This window comes from Oryctolagus cuniculus, chromosome 16, assembly GCF_051225735.1.
Source record: "Oryctolagus cuniculus isolate XC-2025 breed Fujian yellow rabbit chromosome 16, ASM5122573v1, whole genome shotgun sequence".
Taxonomy (NCBI): Eukaryota; Metazoa; Chordata; class Mammalia; order Lagomorpha; family Leporidae; genus Oryctolagus; species Oryctolagus cuniculus.
Genome location: NC_142882.1, coordinates 84,261,349 through 84,287,902, shown reverse-complemented (window position 1 = coordinate 84,287,902; position 26,554 = coordinate 84,261,349). Strand labels below are relative to the sequence as shown.

At 44.5% G+C, this 26,554-nt stretch overlaps 1 protein-coding gene and 1 long non-coding RNA gene across 2 annotated transcripts in view; one reads left to right on the top strand and one right to left on the bottom strand.

Moving 5' to 3' along the window:
* Positions 1-26,554, bottom strand: part of ABCB1 (ATP binding cassette subfamily B member 1) — a 199,871-nt gene that overhangs the window by 94,271 nt on the left and 79,046 nt on the right. The gene's annotated exons all lie outside the window — the stretch shown is intronic.
* LOC138845912 (uncharacterized) lies at positions 100-16,341 on the top strand. Its single transcript, XR_016222812.1, has 3 exons — positions 100-222; positions 5,378-5,439; positions 15,312-16,341. It is a non-coding gene; the product is annotated as an uncharacterized LOC138845912 (long non-coding RNA).

Genomic DNA, 26,554 nt, shown 5'->3' with positions numbered 1-26,554 from the left:
CCGCTCAGCCAATCAGCCGCGCCGCGCGGGGCTGCTGCTCGCCGGCTCGCGCGGCGATTGCCCGGGGCTTGCGCAACGGGCGGGCTTCCCGGGGAGCGTGCGAGCGAGGCGGCTGCCCCCGTGGAGAGAAGGGCGCGCTCGGCCGCCGACTCATCCCGCGCCACACGCGCGTGGGCGTGCGTGGCCGGCTGCGAGTTTACTGCCGCGCATCCGGGAGCCTGAGTAAGCCGCCCCACCTGCGGGAGAGGCCCGGGGCCCCCTTCCTGCGAGGGTCTGAAGTCCGGTGAATCCTGAAGTGAACCTGCCCGTTGGTTTAAACGACTGAAAATTTAAAAGGAAGGTTTTTGAATTTGTACATAGGGTAGAAAGTGTATTTTCAAGTGTGTCATGGTTTAGATTTGCGTTCCCGCGTGGTTCCCCAGGCATTTCAGCCTGTGGACGTTTTGTTTAACTGTTAGCGCGACTTTAGCTGCTGTAGCGGTCCTTTCTCTCCCGGGTCACAACGGACATTTACTATTTTTTCTCTTGAGCCCTATTTTCTGCAGACCCAACAGAAGCGTGGTTTTCACCATTCACAAGAACAAAGCGGTGTTACCTCTCATCAGAGCTGGGGAGACACCTGCCTCCGCAACCGCAGGTGGCTGTGGCTCACTCACCTGCCTCCCAGCTCGCCCCTGGCTTTTAACAGCTCGGGCCCTCTCTAAGTAACACGCTTCGAAGCCGTCCTCTCTTAGCATCCTTTACTCCGGATTGCCCTTGCCCTGATTTTTTGTTTTTTGTTTTTTTGTTTTGTTTTGTTTGTTTGTTTTTTTCTTGATCATACAGTCAAGGGTGGTTTTGATTTCCTTTGAAATTTGGTGGCCACTGCTTCTAACCCCACTGGCCGGGGCACACCCTGTTCACTGCTTGAAGACCTGACTCAGCCCTGATGTCCCCCTGCGGCTCAATGTATGCACACTTCTCTTCATCTGCCTTTCTCATCTTGCACGTGTTGCCTCTCCTCTCTTTCACCTTTGTTTTATTTTGATTCTTCATCCCACCTTTAGTTTATGGGGTCTTGTTACATTTTATGTGTCTGGTGAATAACTGCGAATCCTCCTTACAGCAATGCAGGGTATTTTTTTAAGTGTTATATTGTGCTGATTGTACTGTTTTACAACATGGAACTTCAAGCGAAGATCTTTATCAACCACATGTAGGTTAAAGGTCACAAAAATCCAGAGATTTTTTTTTAATGCACATTTGAAAAAAAATAGATTTTTCTTTTAAAGTTTTGCTTTTTTTTTTTTTTTTTTTTTAACCTATTCTAAAGGCAAAGGGATAGGGATGGTGGGGGGGGGGTCCTCCATCTGCTGGTTCACTCCCCGGATGCAGAAGCCAGGGCTGGGCCAGGCTGAAGCCAGGAGCTGGGAACTCAGTCCAGGTCCCACACAGGTGGCAGGGATCCAAGTACTGGAGCCATCAGATGGAACAAAGACATAAGCCTCAGCCGTCTTAGCTCCTAGCCTGAAAGCAGATAAAATTCACTTTACCCCTCCCTTCTTTCAAAAGACCAGCTCAGCTCCACGCCCTGCACTCTTTTCCAGGTTTGGAAGCCTGTGAAAAACATGTAAGGAGGAACTCGCCTCTGCCCACTGCCCTCTGCTCGGGACCCATTGCCCACCATAAGCTATGTAAGACCCAAGGGGCTGGAGGACTGGGCTGCCTTGCCTCGTGGCAGTTGGCCACCACTGCGAGTTTATTTTCCTTGAATGCCTTCGTTTTGGCTGTGAGTTCGTATTCTGTGTCCTCTCTGTTCTGCCCCTCCTTTTCCTTACACCATCACCTGCTGCCTCCCAGCGTGTGCCTTAGCAGGACTCAGACCCAGGCACTCCAGTATGGGCCATAAGAGGCATCCCAAGTGGGATCTTAACCACTATGCCAGCTGCCCCTAGAGACATTTTTAAAAATAAGGTTCTTCCATTCCATTATATTTTATTGAGTTTCTGCTCCACCGACAAGAAAATATGGATATAAAATGTGAGGGACCTAAAACAAGGGCTGTCACTGCTTCGACTTCACACTTTGTTAGGAAAAGAGGAGCAGAATAGAGAAGAGGCAGTGTATGAATTTACAGCCAGACCAAATTTATTCAGAGAAAATAAATTTGTAGAGGTGGGTGACCAACTGGCCGCAGGCACATGATGGAACACGTGGCAGAAAGCCCTGACCTCCAGGGGCGGGGCGTTTTCATATTTTAGGAAGGCTAGGGATGGGGGTGCGGGTAGGGGACAGCAGGCAGAGAGGAATTCCTGGAACTAGGCGGGACCTTGGGAACCTGGAAAAGAATCCAGCATGGAGTATGAAGTCAACAGGCTGTGAGACTCATTGAGATTCAAGGGCAAGGAATACGTTCCAATGTTTACCAGATCTCTTGGGCAGTGAGCGAGAGTGGCTGAGGCTTCTGTCTGTTCCATCAGGACACTTGTCTCGCATTACTCCCTACCACTCCTGCTGCCACGCTGGGCTTGGTGCTTTCTCCTTGCACTTCCTTTGTGTCCAGTGAGTCCCCATCAGCCTCCTCCAAGTCCTCACTGACACACCTTCTTCCAGGCAGCTGTTTCTGCTCTTAGGTGCATACTTCCCGACATCCTTCCTATCCTCTGCAGTCATTTCGTCGTCTCAACAACCTGTCTGTAACTCTCCGACACTGAACATTGTATCTCTGCGACACAGGATCCTGTGCATCCTTGTGGGAGTAACAACAGCAGCCCAGGGCTGGGCAGGTTCCATAAGCTTCCAAAAGATGAACCCTGTGAAGGGGGTAACTGCCGTGATTATGACCCCTACTGTCCAGTGGAAAAAATTGAGGTCCACACGAGGTGCTCAAGTCACACAGCTGAAAGGCAGTTGACCTGACTTGAAAGCAGATGTCTGTCTTAACTACACTCCAACCATTCTGTCAGAGCACTATATCAACTGCCTTTGCAAGTCCCGTGGAATGTTGTCCCCCTGATGGCTCTGCTTTAGAAAACCTGCAAGGGCTCCTTGCCACCCACAGGATGGTAACTAAGAGTTTCCACTTAGCTTCTAAAGACTGCAACAGAACACATTACTCATTTCTAGCCATATTTACTCAGTTCTTTTTGATTACTATTATTATGTGTTTGAGAGGTAAAGAGAGAGTGCTGCCTTCCACTGGTTCATTCCTCAAATGCCCATAATGGCAAGAGCTGGGCCAGGCCAGAGCTAGGAGCCAGGAACTCAATCCAGGTCTCCCACCAAAGTGGCAGGGACCCAAGTACTCGAGCCATCATTGATGCCCCCCAGGCTCTGCCTTGGCAGGAAACCTGAGTTGGGATTCAGAGTCAGGAACTGAATGCAGACAGAGATACTCCAGATGCGGATGCGGGCATCTTACTGGCATCTCGCTGCTGGGCCAAATACCTTCTCCCCCTGCCCCCGTATACTCTTCCTCACCCCCAGCACATGCAAGTCTCTTCCATTTTAACCAAACTCGTTGTGCCTCTCAAACGGTGTGCTCTTTTCACCCTGTGCTGTGCCTTTCCACCTGCAAATCTTGAAATCAGTTTACCAAGGTGTTCCTCTGTGGTACCTGGCGCCACCTCACAATTTGGTCTTCACAGTCAGAAGACAGAACCCAGCACCATCTCAGCTGTCTTGGCTGTGTAAAGTTTGAACAGATTACTTAACTTTGCTTTCCCTCAGTTGTTTCTTTCATAAAAAATGGATAGTAACGGTGCTTTATACTGTTACTGTAGCATTAAGTGATATGTCTAAAACATTTGTACAGTGCTGGAGACATGCGAACACTGAGAAAATGCCAAAAGCGCCATACATCAGTGATACAACCCTTCTCGATGTGTTTTTGTCTTCCTTAGCATTCCTTAGTGCTCATGTATGTAATCCCATTTATTTTTCCATAAATGTTTGGCCAATTATTTTGGGCTCTGCTATAAGACATAGAGAGATTTCCATATGCTCAATAGCAATCCTAAAAAGCTAAGTACATAAATAATAAGGAAAATAAATAAATGTAAAACCACTTTTCACTTCTTTAAATGTAAAACCACTTCTCCATGGTCTGTCACTGTGAGTATTGCCACCACTTCCTAACAGGTCTCTCTGCTTCTACCTGGATCACTCTCTAACAGTTCTCCTGCCCACCCCTGGCCAGCATCTTCTTGAAGTAAACCAAAGAAATGATGTCATTGGCCAGTGACTTTCCCTCTCGGAGTACAACCCTAAATCCGGGACTATTGCTGTGGTGTAGCGGATAAGGCTGCTGCCTGCAGTGCCAGCACCCCATATGGACGCCGATTCAAGTCCTGGCTGCTCCACTTCTGATCCAGCTCTCTGCTATGGCCTGGGAAAGCAGTAGAAGATGGCCCAAGTCCTTGGGCCCCTGCACCCACATGGGAGACTTGGAAGCTCCTGGCTCCTGGCTTTGGATTAGCACAGCTCCAGGCCATTGCGGCCATCTGGGGAGTGAACCTACAGATTGAAGGTATCTCTCTGTCTCTGTCTCTCTCTAACTCTGCCTTTCAAATAAATAAATAAATACTAAAAAAAAAAAAAAGAAAAAACCACAGAACCTAATTCCTTCCCATGTCTATAAGTTCTACCTGATCTGCTCTCCATCCTACCTCTGCTCTGTCCTTTCACTCTTTCACTCACTCATTAATTCTCTTCCAGCATCACTAGCCTTTGCTCTATCATGACACATCCAAGTGAGCTCCCACCTCACACCTTTTGGACTTGTTACCTCAGCCTGAAACTCCCTTCCTTGTTGGCTGTACGTGATGACTCATTACCTCATTTAATTTTGGCTTTATTCAAATGTCATGCTGTTTTCTTTATGACATCTACAAATAAGACCTGGTACATAGCAAGTGCTGAATAAATATGTGTGAAGTAAACGAATAAAAAATATGAATGAGCCGGTGCCGTGGCTCACTAGGCTAATCCTCCACCTTGCGGCACCGGCACACTGGGTTCCAGTCCTGGTCGGGGCGCCGGCTTCTGTCCCGGTTGCCCCTCTTCCAGGCCAGCTCTCTGCTGTGGCCAGGGAGTGCAGTGGAGGATGGCCCAGGTCCTTGGGCCCTGCACCCCATGGGAGACTAGGAGAAGCACCTGGCTCCTGCCATCGGATTAGCGCGGTGCGCCGGCCGCGGCGCGCCGGCCGCGGCAGCCATTGGAGTGTGAACCAACGGCAAAAGGAAGACCTTTCTCTCTGTCTCTCTCTCACTGTCCACTCTGCCTGTCAAAAAAAAAAAAAAAATGAGCAGATTGATCAAAGTGTGGACTAAGTATAAAATTGCACAAAGGACTTTTTTTTATTATATACACTGCTTAAAATTTCAAAAATTATTTTCAGGGAGTGTTGGAGACCAACATGGCTTGAATTCTGCTGAAGACATGCTTGGCCAGGTTGCAAAGGTGAGCAGTTGAGTTATGTCAATGGTAAAGTTCATTTGACATGATGAGGAAGCTAAGGAAATGCTGTGGGCTCTGGTGAACAGCAAGCGGGATGTTCGCCCAGTTAATAATTAGCCCCACCTCAAGACCCTTCCACTTTGTGATTTCCAACCCCCAGTCTCTCTCTCTCTTTAAAGATTTATTTATTTTATTTGAAAGGCAGAGAGAGAGAGAAGTCTTCTATCTACTAGTTTACTCCCCAAATGGCCACAGCAGCTGGAGCTGGGCCCATCTGAAGGCAGGAGCCAGGAACTTCTCATATGCAGGTACAGGGGCCCAAGGACTTGGGCCATCTTCTGCTGCTTACCCAGGCCATAGCAGAGAGCTGGATCGGAAGTGGAGCAGCGGGGACTCGACCCAGCGCGCATATGGGGTGCTGGCACTGCAGGCGGCAGCTTTACCTGCTACACCACAGTGCTGGCCCAGTAATTATTCTCTTAACCCCAGCTTCCAAGCAAATAAGTTATTTCTGTAGACACCAAAACTCTCTGTTGTTCCCTGTTTCACCATGCTTAAAGTCTTTCATCATGAAATCTTATTTCCACAAAACTGCACATTTTTTATGATTAATTGATCACATCACCATTGATAATAAATACTTGGAGTAAGCAGACATCTGGGCCTCTGCCTCTGCTTCTGCCTCCACCTTGGCAGTGGACAGAGTGTCCCCTGGTTTCCCCACATTGAAGTCTTTAGCCTGAGTCCGTTTCCTTAACCTATGCGACACCTTCCTCTTTCTGGTTAACTTGACACCATGCCATGCTAGATGCAGTTCAGTCAACACCACTCCACAAATTGTTACTGAGTGCTTTTCACATGCTCAACATTGTGCTGCATTGTGATGATGTATGATTTAAACACTAGATCCTGCCTTCAGGGCATGGAGTAGCCATTTGGCATAGCAGTTAAGACACTACCTAGGATGCCCATATCCCACACTGCAGTGCCTGGTTAGAGTCCTGGCTGTACTCCTGATTCAAAGTTCCTGCTAATGTATGCCCTGGAAGGCAGTGGGTTGATGGCTCAAGTAGTTGTATCCTTACCACCCAAATGGGAGACCGGGATTGAGCTTCCAGCTGCTGGCTTCAGCCTCTACCCAGCTCTGGCAGCTGAAGACAGTAGGGGAGTAAACCAGTGGATGAGAGCATGGTTCTCTCGCTCTCCCTCTCACTCGCTCGCTCTCTCCCTCCCTCCCTCTCTCCCTCTCTCCCTCTCTCTCTCTCTCCCTCTCTCCCTCTCTCCCTCTCTCCCTTTCCCTCTCCCTCTCTCTCTTTCTGCCTTTCAAATAAATAATTTTTTTTAAGAAATGTTTTTAAGTGTCCTGTCTTCAGGGAGATTGCAGGTTATTCCATTTGTAGAACTGCTGCTTGGCTAGATAGACTTCAAGTTCACTGTGGCCAGGACTATGTTTTGAGTGCTTGTCCTCCTAGAGCAGTCAGTAAAGTGGTTTTCCACTTGTAGGGATTCCACAAATACTGTTGTCCCATTGGTTGCTTTGTTTTCTTTGCCATCCAAAATAATAACTTCTACTGAAAAACCCTTCGTACCCCTCTTCACATGCAACTAATAAGCAAAGATCTATGGAATCACTCAGTCTTAACATCAGAGAGCATTTGCCAGATCAGTCCAACAGTTTCTCCCAGCTCACTGAAGTGTGGACATTAGAGATGGAAGGCCCACCAGTGTGCTGGCTACACTCATTAGTTCTCTAACTTACAGCCTCTGAAACAATGCACCAAATGGATCTTAATTCAAATTCATCACTTTTTAATTTATGCAAGTATATTATTCATTTCTCTATTTCTTTATGTTGAATTTTTATAACCTTGAAATTCTATCATCAATAAAAAAACCCATGTTGTTTCTATCAGGCAACAGGCCTTGATTACAAGTATACCTTGAAGAATGTAGGGCTCTCTGAGTTGAAAATTCAGGTAAAAACTCATGCCCTAGTTCCCTCAACCCTTTATTATAACCGTTAATTAACAAATTGACAGAAATTAAAAGCTTCCACTTATTTTTCTCTTTGCCTAATTTTCAGTAACCTCTTCTTCCCATGACTCTTTTATTATAAATCTTTGGGTTTTCTTTGCCCAATATTTCAAAGAATCCCTTATTTCTCTTAGCTCCTCTATTTAACCACTCTGAGTCCAAAGTGAAGTTTTCATTATCCCAAGAGGAGGAGAGCAAACTCGTCTTGCTGTACTTCCACTGACCTGTGGCACAGACAGAATCTAACTGGTGCCCAGTGCAGAAAACAAGACAGGTGACTCAGTTTGTGACAAAGAGCAAGACAAGTGGCAATAATAAAGAATCCACACACTCCACCCATTTATGTGTAACTTATTTTTATCTGTGAAGGCCGTATGATTCTTAATTACTTGGAACAGTGAATGACTGTACTCGGGCAAATGTTGGATCACATCAGATTGCTTCCAAGGACACCTTCATGTTTTAAAAAATCCAGACTTGCAAAGTGAAGATGATCATTTCCAAAAAGATTGTTTGTTTTGCCATCATTTAGCCTAACTGCCGCAGCCACTACTTGGTTGAAAGAGTGAGCGAATGACACTTAAAATAAAGCGACTTTGTGACTGAGCCATATGACAAGGCAACAGCAAGAAGAAATCTGAGTTTTACTCCTCTGTGCATCCTACTGCCACCAGAGATACCTTCTATCCCAGGCAACACTATCCACCTTATCTATGCCTTTCATTTGGTATTTATTATTAATGTTTAATATGATTATGATTTTCTGTTTGTAGTCTAAGATCACAGCAAAGATTCTATAAATGCTTGCCCAAGATATTAAGCACTCAGAGGATGACATTAGAGATAACTCCATGGAAGTTAGACAACTGCCTGAGCTAGCATCTGGAGGCTTCAACAGTTCTGTTTCCATGAATCACCTCCTCCATCAGCCTTCAGCGCTGTCTTTATAACTCCATCATAGGGGCCGGCATTACGGCATGGTGAGTTAAGCTGCCACCCATATGGGCGCCAGCTCAAGACCCAGCTGCTCTACTACCCATCCAGCAACCTGCTAATGTGTCAAGGAATGTAGCAGAAGATGGGCCAAGTGCTTGGGCCCTTCACCCACGTGGGAGACTAGAAGAACCTCCTGATTTCTGGCTCTTGACTGGCCCACCCCCAGCCAACATAGCCAAACGGAGAGTGAACCAGCAAATGGAAGTTATCTCTCTCTCTTCTCTGCCCCCCGCCCCCGTGTGTGTGTGTCTACTCTCTGTAACTCTGTCTTTGAAATAAATAAGTAAATCATTAAATAAAGCAAAAACGAAACAAGCAAACTTCATCATATAGGCAGCATTTGGCCTAGTACAGACTGTGGGAATCAGTAGGGATGGCTCTAGTGGCTGGGTTCCTGCCACACATGTGGGAAGCGTGGACTGGGGTTCTGGATCCCAGCTTCAGCCCAGCCATTAGCGGCACTGGGGAATGAACTAGTGGATAGTATCTTTGTGATATAGAATTCTATTATAGAATTATTTCTCTGAGTGAGCCCCTGTCCTCTTTTAAAATAAATCTGCCATAATAGCACAAGATTTTTTGAATAAATGATGAAATTCAGGGGAGAGAGGAAAAAGGAGAAGAAAAGATAAGAATGAAGTGGTGGGGCCTGCGCCGCGGCTCACTAGGCTAATCCTCCGCCTTGCGGCGCAGGCACACCGGGTTCTAGTCCCGGTCAGGGCGCCGGATTCTGTCCCGGTTGCCCCTCTTCCAGGCCAGCTCTCTGCTGTGGCCAGGGAGTGCAGTGGAGGATGGCCCAAGTCCTTGGGCCCTGCACCCCATGGGAGACCAGGAGAAGTACCTGGCTCCTGCCATCGGATCAGTGCAGTGTGCCGGCCGCGGCGGCCATTGGAGGGTGAACCAACGGCAAAAGGAAGACCTTTCTCTCTGTCTCTCTCTCTCACTGTCCACTCTGCCTGTCAAAAAAATAAAAAAAAAAAAAAAGAATGAAGTGGTGGGACTGGCACTGTGGCAAAGCTGGTAAAGCCGCTGCCTGCGGTGCCAGTATCCCGTATGGGCACTGGTTTGGGTCCCAGCTGCTCTACTTCCAATCCAGCTCTCTGCTATGGCCTGGGAAAGCAGTGGAAGATGGCCCGGGTACTTGGGCCCCTGCACCTGTGTGGGAGACCAGGAAGAAGCTCCTGGCTCCTGGCTTCGGATGGGCGCAGCTCCAGCCATTGTGGCCAACTGGGGAGTGAACCAGCGGATGGAAGATCTCTTTCTCTGCCTCTGCCTCTGCCTCTCTCTAACTCTGCCTTTCAAATAAATAAAATAAATAGTTAAAAAAAATGAAGTGTCAGCTCAGGGGGGATGTACTTAATCACCTGACAGTGAGTGATTTTAGTTAAGTTCCTCAGCCTCTCAAAAACCTAAACTTCAGGGTCGGTGGAGCTGTGGTGCAGTGGGATAAGCCTCTGCCTGTGGTACCAGCATCCCATATGGGTGCCAGTTTGAGTCTTGGCTGATCTACTTCAGATCCAGCTCTTTGCTATGGCTTGGGAAAGCAGTAGAAGATGGCCTGGGGCCAGTGCCATGGCTCACTTGGTTAATCCTCCGCCTGAGGCACCAGCATACCATATGGGTGCCGGGTTCTAGTCCCAGTTGCTCCTCTTCTAGTCCAGCTCTCTGCTGTGGCTCAGGAAGGCCCGGGTACTTGGGCCTCTGCACCCGCATGGGAGACCAGGAGGAAGCATCTGGCTCCTGGCTTCGGATCAGCATAGCTCCGGCAGTGGCGGTCATTTTGGGGTGAACCAATGGAAGGAAGACCTTTCTATCTCTCACTGTCTAACTCTGCCTGTCAAGTAAATAAAAATAATAAAGAAGACGACGGCCCAAGTTCCTGGGCCCCTGCACCTGTGTGAGACCTGGAAGAAGCTCCTGGATCCTGACTTCAGATAGGCTCAGCTCTGGCTGTTGCAGCCATTTGGGGAATGAACCAGAGGATGAGAAACCTCTCTATGTCTCTCTATCTGTAACTCTACATCTCAAATAAATAAATTCTAAAAACAAAACACACACAAAAAAACACCTTGACATGCATCAATAACAACAGTAATTGGAGCCACTTACAGTTTTTCTGAGGAGTAAACGAGGTAAGATTTGCAAAGTGCTTGGTGTAGAGTACATAGTGTTTAGGTAACCAACTACAAATGAGCAGTGGAATATTGAAATGAATCAAAGTCAAGAACTTGACAGTAAAAATGTGATGAATGGAAGGGGCTAGGTAGAGTCATTGAAAGCAAATTACAACATGGAAGACTTAGAAGGCATTGTTTTAAATAAAGCTACAAAAAAGGAACCTGAAGATTATTTTGAATAAAGTCAGTTTTAAGGGCAGCAACAAACCAAATAGCTATTCAGTACAAATATCACAACCAGTCAATATTCTTCATATATAAAGAGTTCATTTATTTCGATAAGAAAAAAAAGTCCAAGACCAAAATAGAACTGGGTAAGTCACAAACAGACGGTTCACACAAAAAGGAAATGTGCGCTGGTAAACATTGAACCACAAAGACATGCAAACTGAGACTGCAGAGATGCTTTCAAAAATAAAACCATCAAATGTTCACAAAAGTGAAGTAAAATCAGTGGGAACTGGAAATTGTTAAAATGAATATAGAAACAATGTAGCCATATATATACTTGAAATAACTTTGACCCATTAATTCAATTATAGAAAATCTAAAGGAATCCAAAGTACATATTTAAAAAAGTCACAGATGTGTTCAATTCTGCTTTGTTTTATGAAAGAAGTGATGTAAATACTTAACCACGTATGTATGACCTAGTAAATTATGATGCATTCTCTTAAAGAAAGTAATAATGTAATAATTGTTCACAAAAAATTTGTAATATCATTGAAAATTCCCATGTTATTGTGCAAGGAAAAAGGTCAGGGGAAAATGGTGGTAGCATAATACTAACCATGTAAGCCAAACAAATGACTGTAACACTAGGAAGAAATAACAAAATGTTAAGAGCAATTTTTTTCTAGCAATAGAAGTTGTTGGTGAGCTCTCTACTTTAAACTGGTCTGTATTTTACAAATTTCCTTTACTAAAAGTGCATTATCTTTATTTTGAATAAAAGAAGTAGATTTCTTTTTTGTACAAAGTGTGGAGATGAGGATAAGGAAAAGCCCCAGGATCCTGGTCATTGTTATCCATCTTTCATTGAAGTTTGCTGTGTAAGATCAAAACAGTCATTTAGTGGAGGCCAATACTAATTGGTCAAAACAAGTAACACTGAGAATTCTCAACATTGTGCATGTCTTCAAAATTTCCCCATATTAATGAACAGTTCTTTCAGCACATTTCTAAGAAAACAGAAGATGGGAGAAGGGTGAATGATAGAGGTGCTCCTTAAGGGATTAGAAAATATCTAGCAAACTGAAATGACTTGACTCTAGCTTCGGATTTGCCATCAGCAGCCCATGTCAGTTGGTTGCATTTGTGTTTTTATCTGCTGCTTCCATATCAACCTCACAGAGTTATGGAGGAGATCAAAGGTCCATAGGTACTTTTCTAGACTGCCCACCATTTATCTCTACTAGAGGAAGATAATACAGAGAGTAGACCAATTAAAGACTCGTCATTCACCAGGGAGCTTCCGTGAGAAAAGGAACGTTGTCTCATTTATGCTGTTTATAAAGTACAGCAGACATAGTACGTACTCAATTTCTGTCTGTTGAATAAACTATCAGAAATTCCCATTAGCAGCCTTTTTGACATTTTAAAGCATAACCAAACAAGTAAAGATGGACTTGAACCAGTGGAATTATATCTTTCTTGATTCTTCTTAATTTTCTTCTATTTGAGAAGGAGGGAAGGACGAAGAGAGCGACAGACAGACAGAGAAACATGCATATTCCCTTGCTGGCTTGCTCCCCAGGTGCCCACAATGGTAGGGAGGAGCAGGAATTGGATGCAGGTCTCCCACATGGATGGTAGGAACTCAGTTACTTGGTGGAAGGCGGCAATCAGGAGCTGATGCTGGGAATTGAACCCAACCACTCTGATGTGGAACATGGGATTTAACTGCCTACTCCTACTTACATGAGTTGCTGAGCTCTAGGTAGCAGCCACTTTGCTAGATGTTGTCAATATGAAGACAAATGGGCAACCAGTCCCTTAAGTGGTTTCTTGGTTTCTGTATATTTTCAGGATTATGTGTTTTGTTTTGTTTTGTTTTGATGGGCAGAGTTAGACAGTGAGAGAGAGAGACAGACAGAAAGGTCTTCCTTTTTCCATTGGTTCACCCCCCAAATGGCCGCCACGGCCGGCATGCTGCGCCGATCCGAAGCCAGGAGCCAGGTGCTTCCTCTGGTCTCCCATGCAGGTACAGGGCCCAAGCACTTGAGCCATCCTCCACTGGTTTCCCAGGCCACAGCAGAGAGCTGGACTGGAAGAGGAGCAACCAGGACAGAACCTGGCGCCCCTACGGGGACTAGAACCTGGGGTACCGGCGCCTCAGGCGGAGGATTAGCCAAGTGAGCCATGGCGCCGGCCAGTGGTTTTGTTTTTACAAACAAAACTGAACTTATATCTAAAGTGACCACAAAGCCTTTTCAAAGTAATTTTCCAAAGAAGCTATATACCAGTTTCATTATATCTGACAAGAAACAAAGAATTTGAACTTGTGTGGATTTGTATTTGCAGTCTATAGAAATATACTTCAATTGTCCTCCATAATAGCAACGTTAGCCTTTTGTGGATACACATAAGTTTAGAAACAAGAGACAACCAGCATGAGAATCACCAACATGGGCTTTAGCATCGAACTGATCAAGCTTAAGATCTGATCATCTGATAGTGAACAATTTATTTATTCACACTGCAGCGAAGTTTTTCATTTGTTAGATGAAACAGTGAATGTAAGGCAACTAGTTTAGTACCTGAATGTCTAAATTTACTCAAGTTCACTTGCATTGTTGTTCTTGTTGATAGACTATCAAGTTATTTACTTAAGTTTCAATCAAAAATGAAATACAGTAGGGCAGATGTTGTGCAGTGGGTTAAGCCACTGCAATGGCATTTGGCAATGCCAGCATCCCAAATGAGTGGCAGTTCAAGTCCTAGTTACTCAGTTTCTGATCAGGATCCTTGCTAATGTGCCTGGGAAGCCGGGGATGATGATTCAAGTACTTGAGTCACTGCCACTCACATGCAGACCTCAATGGAGTTTGTGATTCCTGGGTTTGGCCTGGCTCAGTCCTCACTGTTGCATTCGGGGAGTGAACCAGCAGACAGAAGATTCTCCCCCTCCCTTCTCTCTCCCTTTCAAATAAACAAATAAACCTCTGAAAATGATATAGCTATGAACAATGAGCCCAATTTTCTTGTAAGCTTAGTAAATTTGCTCTGAAGATTATTCTGAAAGAGAAATTTCTTTGTTGTATCTGGTTGAAGCAGCTCTGTCTAGTGCATATTTATCTAATCATTCTCTTTATAGCCAAACTTGCCCTCAGACATCAGCCCTGAGGAATTCCTGACAGAAATACAACAATATTACCTTAGAAGTTTTGAATTTGCCAAGTTCATAAAAAACATAATTTCCTGTTTAGGTTTTTTTCTAATTGCTTTATGATTCATAGACTTTGAACTTGTCTAACCTCAAATGCACTCTTTCTCAGGAGCAAGGAAGGTTAAGTCAGTTCAGTGAGCAAATGTTAACATATTGCTTTTTGTTTTTTCAAAGATTCATGTTATTTCAAAGACAAATCTATTTAAAACATACTTCCAAGTGTCAGAAACCTTGTACTTGCTGATCAGTGCACAGCTGGTTGTGTCTAATTGTACAGTTGTAACTTAGGAAATATTTTATTTTAAATTTGTATGAGAAGGCTAGGTGTTTGGCACAGCTGTTAAGACTACTTAGGTGCCTGTATTTCATGTCAAAGTGCCAAGGTTTCAGTCCCATCTCTGCTCCTGATTCCAGCTTCCTGCTAACATGAACCCTGGCAGACAGCCAGGGATGTTTCAAATGTTTGGGCCCTGCCACTAATGTGGCAGACCTGGACTGAGTTCCAGGCTCCTGGTTTTGGTCTGGCCCAGCCCTGGCTGTTGGGGACATTTAGGTAGTGAACCAGAGCTTGAAAGATCTCTGTCCATTTTGTATCTCTGTCTGTCTGCCTTTCACATAGATTTTTAAAATAAATAAAAATTAAAAACAATTTGTATGGGAATTCATTCCATAATATTAATTGGGCACCTACTATATGGTATGTAATATTCTAGGTGCTTAGTTTATATCCAGGAACAAAACAAATAAACAAAATCCTTGTCCAGGCAGAACTTATATTTAGTGGTGTGGTAGGTAGATATACAAAAGCATGGTAAAATAAGTGGCTCCATGTGTTTAAATGCACAAAGTCTATGGGGGAAAATAGAATAGGGGAGGGATACAGGGAGTACTATGCAGGGAAAAATCACACTTTTAAGTAAATGGTCAGGGAAGACCTCATGGAGAAGGTAATATTGGAGCTAAGATAGCAGAGAGATGAGGAATGTTTCCAGTGGCACACCAAAGAACTTGGAAATCCTTAAATATTCACGCTTTTTAAGTTATTTCTTTAAAATGGCTTCCATTGCACATTAATTCTCATGTTGCCAGATTTCTGGATTCATAGATATTTGGGCATGTAACAGAATTCAGAATTTGTCTCATGCAGTTCTTTCGTTATACTCAGTGTCTGAAATGCTATAGAACTTGCCCAAAGTCACACAGTCAGTGGGAAAGAGGGCCAAATGAATAATGTAGGTTTTCTAACACTAGGCTTGCTTCTCTTTGTATCATTCTAACAGATTCTAACAGAGAGGACTTCAGATTGGCCATGATGGGATCTGCGTTAAGAGGATCGGTGCATTTACAATCTCCAGCTGTCTTACTTCACCTTTGAATTTTTACCTCAGCTTGACTTTATGTTCTCCTGTGCCAAACCAGCCCACTAGAATGGCCCCTCTTCAGGATCCAGGAAAAGGGCTGTAGGTCCTGGGGCAAATTCTCTTTGCCTTAGTGATGCCTGCAGCCCCAGGATCTAGGAATCCAAAGCTGGCCATCTGAAGCCCTGCCTTTATTTTAGTATGAAATTCTTGAAAAAGAGGTAAAGGAAATACCGCTCATGGCAAGTTGTGTTTTGTTGTAATTAATAATGAAATTCGGCAGGTGCTTGCGGCAGAGGGTAAGCTGCTGCTTGGGACACCTGCATCCCATATTGGGGTGCCTGAATGGGGGTCCTGCTCTGACCCAGATTCCAGCTGCCTGTTGATATGCACCCTGACTGGCAGCAGGTGATGATTCAAATGGCTGGGTCCCTGTCATCCATGTAGAAAACCTGGGGTGAGATCCCACCTCCTGGTTTTGGCCTGGCCTGATCCCTGCCATTATGGACATTTAGGAAGTGAACCAGGGATGAGAGCTCTCTCTATACATATGTCTGTCTGTCTTTAAGTTTATGTATTTATTTGAAATCTACGAGAGAGAGAGAGATTGATTGATTGATTGATTGATTTTTCTTCTACTGGTTCACTTCCCAAATGCCTGCAAGATCCAAGGTGAGGCTAGGCCAGACCCAGGAGCCCAGAATAATCTTTATATCTCCTGTGTGGGTGGCAGGGGCCCAAGCACTTGGGCCTTCATCTGTTGCCTCCTAGGATGCAATAGCAGGAAGATGATTGGAAGCAGAGTAGCAGGTCTCAAACAGGTCTCAAACTCCTCTTACATAGGATGCAGACTTCCCAAGTGGTAGCTCAACTCCCTGTACCACAACACCTGCCCCTCTATCTGCCTTTCAAATACAAATAAATAAATAAATAAATCTTAAAAAAAAATAAATACATTATCTGTACCATGCCTAAAATACCAATACCAATACATTGCAAATGAGAGAATGATGACAACCACAGTAATGTGTAAAAAAAAAAAAAAGGCAAGGCGGCTGGCTCTGTGATGCAGTGGTTTAACAGCCTGGCCTGAAGTGCTGGCATCCCATATGGGTGCTGGTTCGAGACCCGGCTGCTCCACTTCTGATCCAGATCTCTGCTGTGGCCTGGGAAAGCAACAGACGTTGGCCCTGCACCCACTTGGGAGACCTGGAAGAAGCTCCTGGCTCCTGGCTTCAGATAGACACAGCTCCAGCTGTTGCAGCCATATGGGGAGTGAACCAGTGGGTGGAAGACCTCTTTGTCTCTACCTCTCTCTGTAACTCTGTCTTTCAAAGAAATAAAATAAATATTTAAGAAACATTTTTAAAAAGTCAAAACATTTCATTTACGCCATGACGCTATTTTGAGGTTCTGATGACTCCGACTCATCTTCTCCTGGTTTCTCTTGCATTCGTCCTTCTCAGCGAGGCTTTCTGTCATCCTGCCACGTATTGGACTGTGTGTCTTCACTGTTTGCCGGACTTTGCCATACTCTTTTAGTTATTGTGCTTTTTCTATTACAAAAAATACTGCTGATTTATACTGCAGTGTTCATATCCAGGAACCAGTTTTAGTCTGTAATTGATTTTCTGCTATCATTTCTAGCTTTGCTCCTTTTATTTTACTTGAGTATTGTGCATTATAAAGAAGTAGTGCCCTCCCAGGCCAGATACGTTGTTCTTACTAGTCAGAGTTTCCTCATTCTGTCATCTTTGTTATTCTTTAAGACAAATCACAGGGCCGGCGCCGCGGCTCACTAGGCTAATCCTCCACCTTGCAGCACCGGCACACTGAGTTCTAGTCCCGGTCGGGGCGCCAGATTCGGTCCCGGTTGCCCCTCTTCCAGGCCAGCTCTCTGCTGTGGTCAGGAAGTGCAGTAGAGGATGGCCCAAGTGCTTGGGCCCTGCACCCCTTGGGAGACCAGGAGAAGCACCTGGCTCCTGCCATCGGATCAGCGCGGTGCGCCGGCCATTGGAGGGTGAACCAACGGCAAAGGAAGACCTTTCTCTCTGTCTCTCTCTCTCACTGTCCACTCTGCCTGTCAAAAAAAAAAAAAGACAAATCATAAAGATTATGATGTAGAAATTGCCACATGGGTGGCTCAACACATCTCACATTGAGCGCTGCCCAAACAGAACTCCTGGTGTTGTCCTCAAATCAGCTTCTCTCACCACACACGTCTTAGTTTATAAGGACTCCATTTGCTTTGCAGTGGAAACCTGGGGAAAGGGAGGAGTCGTCCCTGGCACCCCCTTATCGCTTACTCTCTATGGTCAGTTTGAATGAACTTTCTCCAGAACAATGACAACATCCTGTCCCAACCACTGCAGCCATCATGTCTCTTACTTAGAATACTTCAGTGGATTTATAACTGGTTTCTCCATATCCTTTCTAGCCTTTTTGTAATTCACTCTCTATCCAGAGTCAAAGTTATTTGCAAAATATACTTAAGGCAGTATGGTACTGCTGGGTAAGAGTTGCAAAAGTTTCTTGCTGATTGCTCTCAAGTTCGGTGCCAGTGGCCCTCGGCGATTTGGTATCTGCTACAGCTCTGGCCTCAGTCACTCCTCCCCTCCTTCCTTCATTTCCTGGAGCTCTGCTGTGCACTGTGTTTCTGCTGCCTGCTCTCCCAACACCACCTTGTACCTTGTCTCATCCCTCTTGATTTCCCAACACACACACACACACACACACACACACACACCATCATCTTGCTAATATCAGTTCATCCTTTGGGCTTAGTTTAAAAAGTCACTTGCTCAGGGAGATGTTTCTTTGCTTTCTGGTAAGTTTTGTTCCGCTTGATAGTAGTTCATAAAATGTACCCTTCCTCCACTGTACACAACTGCAATTTCTGCTCATTATAAAATGTTTCTCTCGGGGCCGGCGCTGTGGCGTAGTGGGCAAAGCTGCCACTTGCAGTGCTGGCATCCTATATGGGCGCCTGTTTGAGTTCCAGCTGCTCCACTTCTGATCCAGCTCTCTGCTATGGCCTGGGAAAGCAGTAGAAGATGGCCCAAGTCCTTGAGCCCCTGCGCCTGTGTGAGAGACCAGGAAGTAGCTCCTGGCTCCTGGCTTCAGATGGGCGCAGCTCCAGCCGTTGTGGCCAACTGGGAAGTGAACCAGAGGGTGGAAGACCTCTCTCTTTCTCTCTCTCTCTGCCTCTCCTTATCTCTCTATGTAACTCTGACTTTCAAATAAATAAATAAAAAGTGTCTCTCAGATTGGGTCATGGGCTCTGTAAGGGCAGACATATTTTATTTACTTCTGTTCCCATGCACCTGAAAAATAGACACTCAGTTCATATTTACTGAAAGGAATGACTGCATTAATATCTTCGCTTGTTCTTTTCTGTTTTCTCTGTCATATTTGACTGGACACTACTCTTTTTCCAATTCCTATCTTGCCCTTTAGAAAACAGTATTCCCGAGGCTGGCGCTGTGGAGTAGCAGGTAAACCCACTGCCTGCAGTGCTGGCATCCCATATGGGCACCAGTTCGAGTCCTGGCTGCTCCACTTCTGATCCAGCTCTCTGCTATGACCTGAGAAAGCAGTGGAAGATAGCTCAAGTCCTTGGGCCCCTGCACCCGCGTGGGAGACACGGAAGAAGCTCCTGGCTTCAGATCGCCCCAGCTCTGGCTGTTGCAACCAATCTGGGAGTGAACCAGCAGATGGAAGACCTCTCTCTCTGTGTGTGTGCCTCTCCTTCTCTCCAAGTATAACTCTGACTTTCACATAAATAAATACATCTTTAAAAAAAAAAATATTGAAGCTGGTGCCATGCTTACTTGGTTAATCCACTTCCTGAGGCGCCTGCATCCCATATGGGCACTGGGTTCTAGTCCCGGTTGCTCCTCTTCCAGTCCAGCTCTCTGTTGTGGCCTGGGAAGGCAGTGGAGGATGGCCCAAGTGCTTGGGCCCTGCACCAGCATGGGAGACCAGGAGGAAACACCTGGCTCCTGGCTTCAGATTGGTGGAGCTCTGGCCGTGGCGGCCATTTGGGGAGTGAACCAACGGAAAGAAGACCTTTATTTCTGTCTCTCTTTCTCTCACTGTCTAACTCTATCTGTCAAAAAAAAAAAAAAAAAAAAAAACTTAAAAAAAAACAATATTGCCAAGGCCTTATCTGGGAAATAAAATTGCTATTTCTATTTGACTATTTCAGAAAGAGTCTTGTCTTTTGAGGCCATTAAGAAAACAGAACAGAATACACACACACACACACACACACACACACACACATACATATAGTGCTTATGAATAGGCATTTGGCCAAGCAATGAAGACACTTGCACCCACATTGGAGTTCTGGGGATTGAGTAGCATTGCTGACTGCTGGCTCCAGCTTCCTCCTAATGCACACCTGGGAAACAGCCGGTGATGGCTTGAGTAGTTGGGTCTCTCCTACCCATATGGGAGACTTGGAATCAGTTCTTGGGTCCCAGACTTGGTCTTGGCCCAAATATGCATTTGGGGAGTGAACCATGGGATACAGGCTCTTTCTGCCTCTGTGTCTCAGATCAATCAATAAATAATTTTTCTAAATGATTAGAGTAAGTCTGAATTCTTTGATCTACAAATATTTTTTTATTTTGTTAAGTTGCAAATAAAAGAATTGGGGCATGGAGAGTTGTAAAGAATTATTTTTTATTTGTGACTTTCTGTATAAAAAATATTGCAAATATACAAATTAATCATGTTCAGTTATGAAGGTAGATAATTTCCTTCACTGAAAAGAAAGATACTATATAATTTGGGAATTTCTTGGAGACTCTGGCACAATCAGGATTTGCAATCAGAATTTGGAGGCACTTCCTGCTCTTTGCCACCATCTCACCATCTGCTCTTCCCTGGTAAGCCGACGCCCCGTGTGGCACATTATTTTCACTTTCTTCAGGGCGTGCTGCAGATGGTTCCCCCATGCCAGATCTAAGCAACTCATAACGAGATCTAACATACACTTACAGAGCAATTGCACTGAGCATGCTAGTTTTAAAGAGAAATTAATGAGTCATTGCCTTCAAAAGAGACTCTCTTTCAATTGAATGAAGGAAGTGACTAACACAGAAATTAGTACTGACCAATATTTATTGAGCTCAGAGTAAGGTGTGTTCATTAACTTTCTTACTTATTCCTAGGGATTATCTTCATGTGAAAAACAGGAAACTAAGATTAAGTGAGGAAAAAACTGAGTAGCAGGACAGAAATTTAAATACAAGATCCCATACAGAAATGTGAACCCTGAAATCCACATCTTTAACCACTTTCCTATGTTTCCTCAGGTTCAGAATACATTGCATATTTGACAAGTATAACAGATTTTTCACCTGGTACACCACTTTGGAGAGTCAGTATTTCCACTTTAATATTTCCCCTTAAATAAATCATCTAAGGTACTTTTTATTTTTATAGCTAAATGCAGTTATTTTAGATTTTCAGAGTATGAGTGTTTTAAGTGCATTGTTTTCTGTTGAAAGAGAGCTTAAAGTGATACATCAGTGTGTCAAGGAAAGCATGAGTACTTCAAACCAGAACCTGTGTTTCTTATTCTCAAGAGTAAAATTAGGCCAGTGACAACTGATGAGCAGGTTCCAGTGCAAGATCCTGGTTACACGACACTTAGTGCTACGTTGGGACATGCGAGATTGACAGTGAAATCCAGAAGGACTTTGTCGTAGTAGGTACAGATGGTGTGTATTTGGGAGTGGCAGTGATGAATGGAACCTTGGTGCAGATGTATGGGTAATACAATTCCACTTAGTCCTTGATGTTTTCTGGCGTGGTGAGTCCATGACAAGGAAGGAGTGCTGGTTTTCTATTTAGAGTGGAAAAACAGATTTAAAAAAAGCAAGATTTTGTAGAGCGAATCCCTGGTGAATCTAGATGTCAGTTGGTGGAGGGTTTCCTTCCTACAGTCCTTCAGCCATCATGCTAGGCCCAAGACAGGGTTCATAAGAAAGGTAAAATAGAGTTCTTAACATACAGGGAAGTGAAGAGATTCCGTAATCTCAGCCTTACAATCGAACTTCATGAAAATTTGCCTGATCTAACAAGACAGTCAAAATTAGGATATAAATGAATTTAAACTTTAAAAGAGAAAAAAGAAGACTCTAAAAATGCATAAATAAGTCTTCAACCAGAGGGTGAGATTTATGCAGTCATTCCCTACGAATGAAATAAAACAGGAAGTGCCAGGAAAACAAGGATGTGAGGAAGTGTGAAGGGTGAATGCACATACTGGGAGCTTTTCTTTTTACTCTTCACATTCTCACATTTCTTTCTTTCTTTGTTTTGTTTAAAGCTTTTTATTTATTTATTTGAGAGGTAGAGTTACATACAGTTTGAGACAGAAACAGAGAGAAAGGTCTTCCATCCACTGGTTCATTCCCCAAGTGGCTGCAATGGCTGGAGCTGGGCCACTCCAAAGCCAGGAGCCAGGAGCTTCTCCCAGGTCTCCCACATGGGTGCAGGGGTCCTGACATTTCTTAAAGCTCATAATTTTCATTAATGAATTGATGGAAGGCAATGTTTTTGTATAATACACTATTCAGCAATGGGTAATCCTTTTTTTCAGGGTAGATAACAACTATGATTGTTTAAAAAGATTTATTTTATTTATTTGAAAGACAGAGAGACGTAGAGACAGAGAGAGAGGACTTCCATCTGCTGGTTCACTCCCCAGATGGCCGCAACAGCCGGAGCTGAGCCGATCCGAAGCCAGGAGCCAGGAGCTTCTTCCAGGTCTGCCACATGGGTGCAGGGGCCCAAGCGCTTGGGCCATTCTTCTGCTGCTTTCCCAGACCATAGCAGAGAGCTGCATTGAAAGAGGAGCAGCTGGGACTAGAACTGGCGTCTATATGGGATGCCGGCTCTTCAGGCCAGGGCTTTAAGCCACTGCACCACAGTGCCGGCCTCCTATACGTAGTTTTAAAATGTCACTATCCAAGGGCAATCTGACTTCCAGGGTCAGTGGGAAAACTTCATTACAGTCCTTAGAAACAGACAGCAAATAATTCCAGTACAGTCATCCCCAATTTTCTTTTATATTTTTCTTCCCCTTTTTAAATCTTTTTGTAATTTATTTCCCAGAGATAGATGAATTATATTATTGTAACTTTATTTTAAAAATTCACTCTTCCCTTAGATATTAAAATATGAGTTTTTTTTAATCAGAAATGGGATCTAAAAAGAGGATACTACCAGATTTGGAAGGCTTATTCTTTTTTTTTTTTTTTTTTTTTTTTTGACAGGCAGAGTGGACAGTGTGAGAGAGAGACAGAGAGAAAGGTCTTCCTTTGCCGTTGGTTCACCCTCCAATGGCCGCCACGGCCGGCACACCACTCTGACCCGATGGCAGGAGCCAGGTACTTATCCTGGTCTCCCATGGGGTGCAGGGCCCAAGTATTTGGGCCATCCTCCACTGCACTCCGTGGCCACAGCAGAGAGCTGGCCTGGAAGAGGGGCAACCGGGACAGAATCCGGCGCCCTGACTGGGACTAGAACCCAGTGTGCTGGCGCCGCCAGGCGGAGGATTAGCCTAGTGAGCCACGGCGCCGGCCAAGGAAGGCTTATTCTTATTTATCAACCTATATCAACTTGGCTTGTATTAACTTTTCCTTTGGGTTCATAATAACATTTAATATCCTCTCTTTGCTTGCTTCTCATTTTGACCTAACAATTCTAAATATTTTATTAATCTTTTTAAAAAAAATTTTATGTCATTATTTTTCTACCCTAGACCAAAACAAAAACTATAGAGCATAGCATTGTGGCATAGGGAATTAGGCAGCCACCTGTAACACCAGCCTCTCATCCACTTCCAATCCAGCTTCATGCTAATAGCCTGGGAAAAGCAAAGGGACATGGCAGTGTGTTTGGGTCCCTGCCACCACAGGTTTGGGAGGCCTGGAAGAAGCTCTTGGCTCCTGGCTTTAGCCTGGCTCAGCCTTAGCCATGGCAGCCATCTGGGGAGGGAACCAGCAGATGAAAGATCTCTCTGTCTCTGTGTCTCTCCCTCTCTCTGTCTTATCTCCAAATGAATACATGACTTTTTAGAAAAAAAAAACAAGAATGATAATATGATGAAATAAAAAAACTTGGCTGATATTTATGAACCACGGATTACAACATTGTCTAATTTATGGCATTTCAAAGTTCCTGAGTGACCTAACAACACAAGGCATTAGATGCAATAAAAATGTACTTCAAGGTGAATGTTAGATGAGTAAGGAGAATGTTGCAATCTAAAACAGAGCTAACTGAGATGTGTAAAGAGTCAACCAGTTTAGATATTTATCATAATTATTATTGAGTTTGCCTTTTATCTTTATTTTGTTTCTCTCCTGGTACACTATAAACTCATTAGGGAAGGATTTCTGTCTGTGTTGTCCACTTCTACAATCCCCCCAAACCCCTGCATGGAGTAGCGATTTCATCAATATTGGTTGTGTTAATGACTGAATAAGGTTGGGCTGAGCCTGCAGTCTGGGGAATATTAACAAGAGGACTAAGAATGAAGAAGGTAATCATGCCAAGTTATTCTAAAATAATCCACCTGCTTGGCTCCTCATCTTTGATCCCAATACCCTGTCATTCAAGTGCATGCGAATTCTGGCAGTCAACTAGTGAATGGAAGATATCTCTTCCTCTCCCCTCTTGGTCTATCTTTTGAATAAATAAATATTTAGACGTCTCATTGAGCAAACCTGCAAAATGGCAGAACATTCACTGTAAGACTATGGAGAAGAAGAAATGTCTGATAAGAAGTTCTGCTAATCCAGGATGGATACAATTTCTTGTGTTCAAAAATGTAGGACAGACATTTGGCATAGCAGTTAAGATGCTTCTTGGGACACTCGTATCTCATGATGGAGGGCCTCGGTTCAAAACCCAGCTAGGCTCCTGATTCCAGCTTCCTCCTACTGTAAACCCTAGGAGGCAGCACCTGATGGCTCACAGAAGCTGGAGTTCCCAGCTCCTGGCTTCAGCCTGGTCTAGCAAGGGCTATCTCAGGCGTCTGGGGGAGAGAACTGGCAGATCAGACAACTCTGTCTCTCTATCTGCCTTTCAAATAAATTAAAAATTTAAAAGTGATACATTAAGGTGAAATTCACGAAGCCCTGGCCAAGACATATAATAGAATTTTGGAGACACTAACTGAGGCCAGACTTGGTGTTCTGGTGCTTCTTCCAGAAAGAGCACACACGTGGTTAGCACTTGCTGTACGGCAGGCCCTGTTGCGAGAGCTTCTTCTTCCTTTAATCTGGCCTTCTGAAGGATGTAGAAATTATGTCACCTCCTCAAGGTCCCTAAGAGCTATCACATAGCCTTGCGGTGAGGACAGAGTGGGTCTGAAAAGATTGCAGTGGACCTCCTTTGCTGCTTCCTTCACGTCAGAGATAACAGGCAATCCTGCGTGGGTGCTTGATCAGGCCTAGGCAGGAGACAGGGGAGTGCGCACAGGGAGGAGGATGACCTCATGGGAGTGGGATCTGAGCTGATTTGGTGAATTATTCTCTTTTCTCCATCTCATCAACTAGTGTTCTGCCTGTCTCTGCACGTTGGGAATCACAAAATCAGTAAAAGATTTTTAAGGTCTTTGGGCTTAGGATACTATCAAATGGTTCAAGACACTGGTGTGTTTGCTAAACTTCACTCAGGAAGCCCAAGCATAAATGAGGACAATCTTGACCTCAGGCACTCCCCTTTAAACGTGTTCATCAGTTGCCCAGGAAATTCCTGTCTTTTCTCCAATTTACTTATTTTTGATGTAAGATGATAATGGTCCAGAAAACCAAAACCTGATGAGGCATAGGTCAGGTGGGGGTTGCCATACATTATAAAGGAGGAATTTGCCACAACCTTACTGGGCTGGAGGTTGGAAAAACTGAACAAGGACAGAGGGTGAAGCAAAGCCCTCACACGTGATGGAAAAGGCAGTGTGGGTTTTGGTTATTTTTCATCCTCTTCCACAAAGCACACCTGGGCTCAGTACGTGAGCTTGCACAGCACTGGCCCTCACTATCTGGCATCTAGTTAGGCTTTAAAACAAGAACTGGAGCTTTTGATGGCAAAGACTACGAACCCTAAGTCATTAGAGAAAGGAATACAGTCTTGCATTTTGAGTGCTGGCAAACCGCGACCGAGCAGCAAGTTCTATCTGATCTTTCCCCCGTTCACAAGGCAGATACAAGGGATCATTTCAAACCCAGATCTGGTCTTGTCAGTCCCTTGGGTCAAACTGTTCCCAGAGCTTTTCAATGCTCCCAGGATAGAGACGAAAATCTTAATGAGATTCGAGAGCTTCTGTGTGCAGCAAATCCTGTCTTCGTCTCTGGCCTCATATCTAGCCACGTCTGCCTGACTCCCTTTAACTCCAGCCACATTACTGCCAGACACAGTGTATTTCCCCCGGCCACAGGCCATTTGCACTTGCTCTTCCCTCTGCTTGGACACTTTTTCCCACAACAAAGTCTTCAAGCTGATTAACTCCTAGTCTTCCTTCCTTATCTCAGCTGAATCAGTGCTTTCTCCCTGGCATCCCTGTAGAGCTACAGTGATGTTTGGTCTTGCTGTTGACATTATCTTCCATAGAAACAATGGTTTCTGGAGTCTTGTTCCCAACTTGTCATTTTATATGCTCTTTTTCTTTGGATCATTCATCATCCTTTACATGTGTTTATCTCAGGGTAGGGAATGTCTAGCCTGTTGACCACATAAGATCTGTGAAATCATTTGGTCTGGCTCTGCCAAGGCAACCACAGGTGGAACTTGCGATTCATAAATCTATAGCAAGCTAATTTTTAAGTTGATAATTTTGTATGGCCCACAAATCATGTTATAAATACCTAACTGCCTTTGCAGAAAAAAAGTTCCCCACTTCTGATGTTTTTTTGATTAATACCTCTCTCTCTGTGTCATCTACGACTTAAGTAGGAACTTTTGTACACTGTTGCAAGCCACTGATCTAGCATAGTCACATAACTGGCAATTCAAAGTATTTACCAAAGGGACACAAATGAAAATACTGTTTCCCTAGGCCTTGGAGACCATCATTAGGCTGATGGTCTGCAGTGAGCTGGAGCAAAATTCCTGGAAGGACATCTATCTGAGCGGTTAGGGTT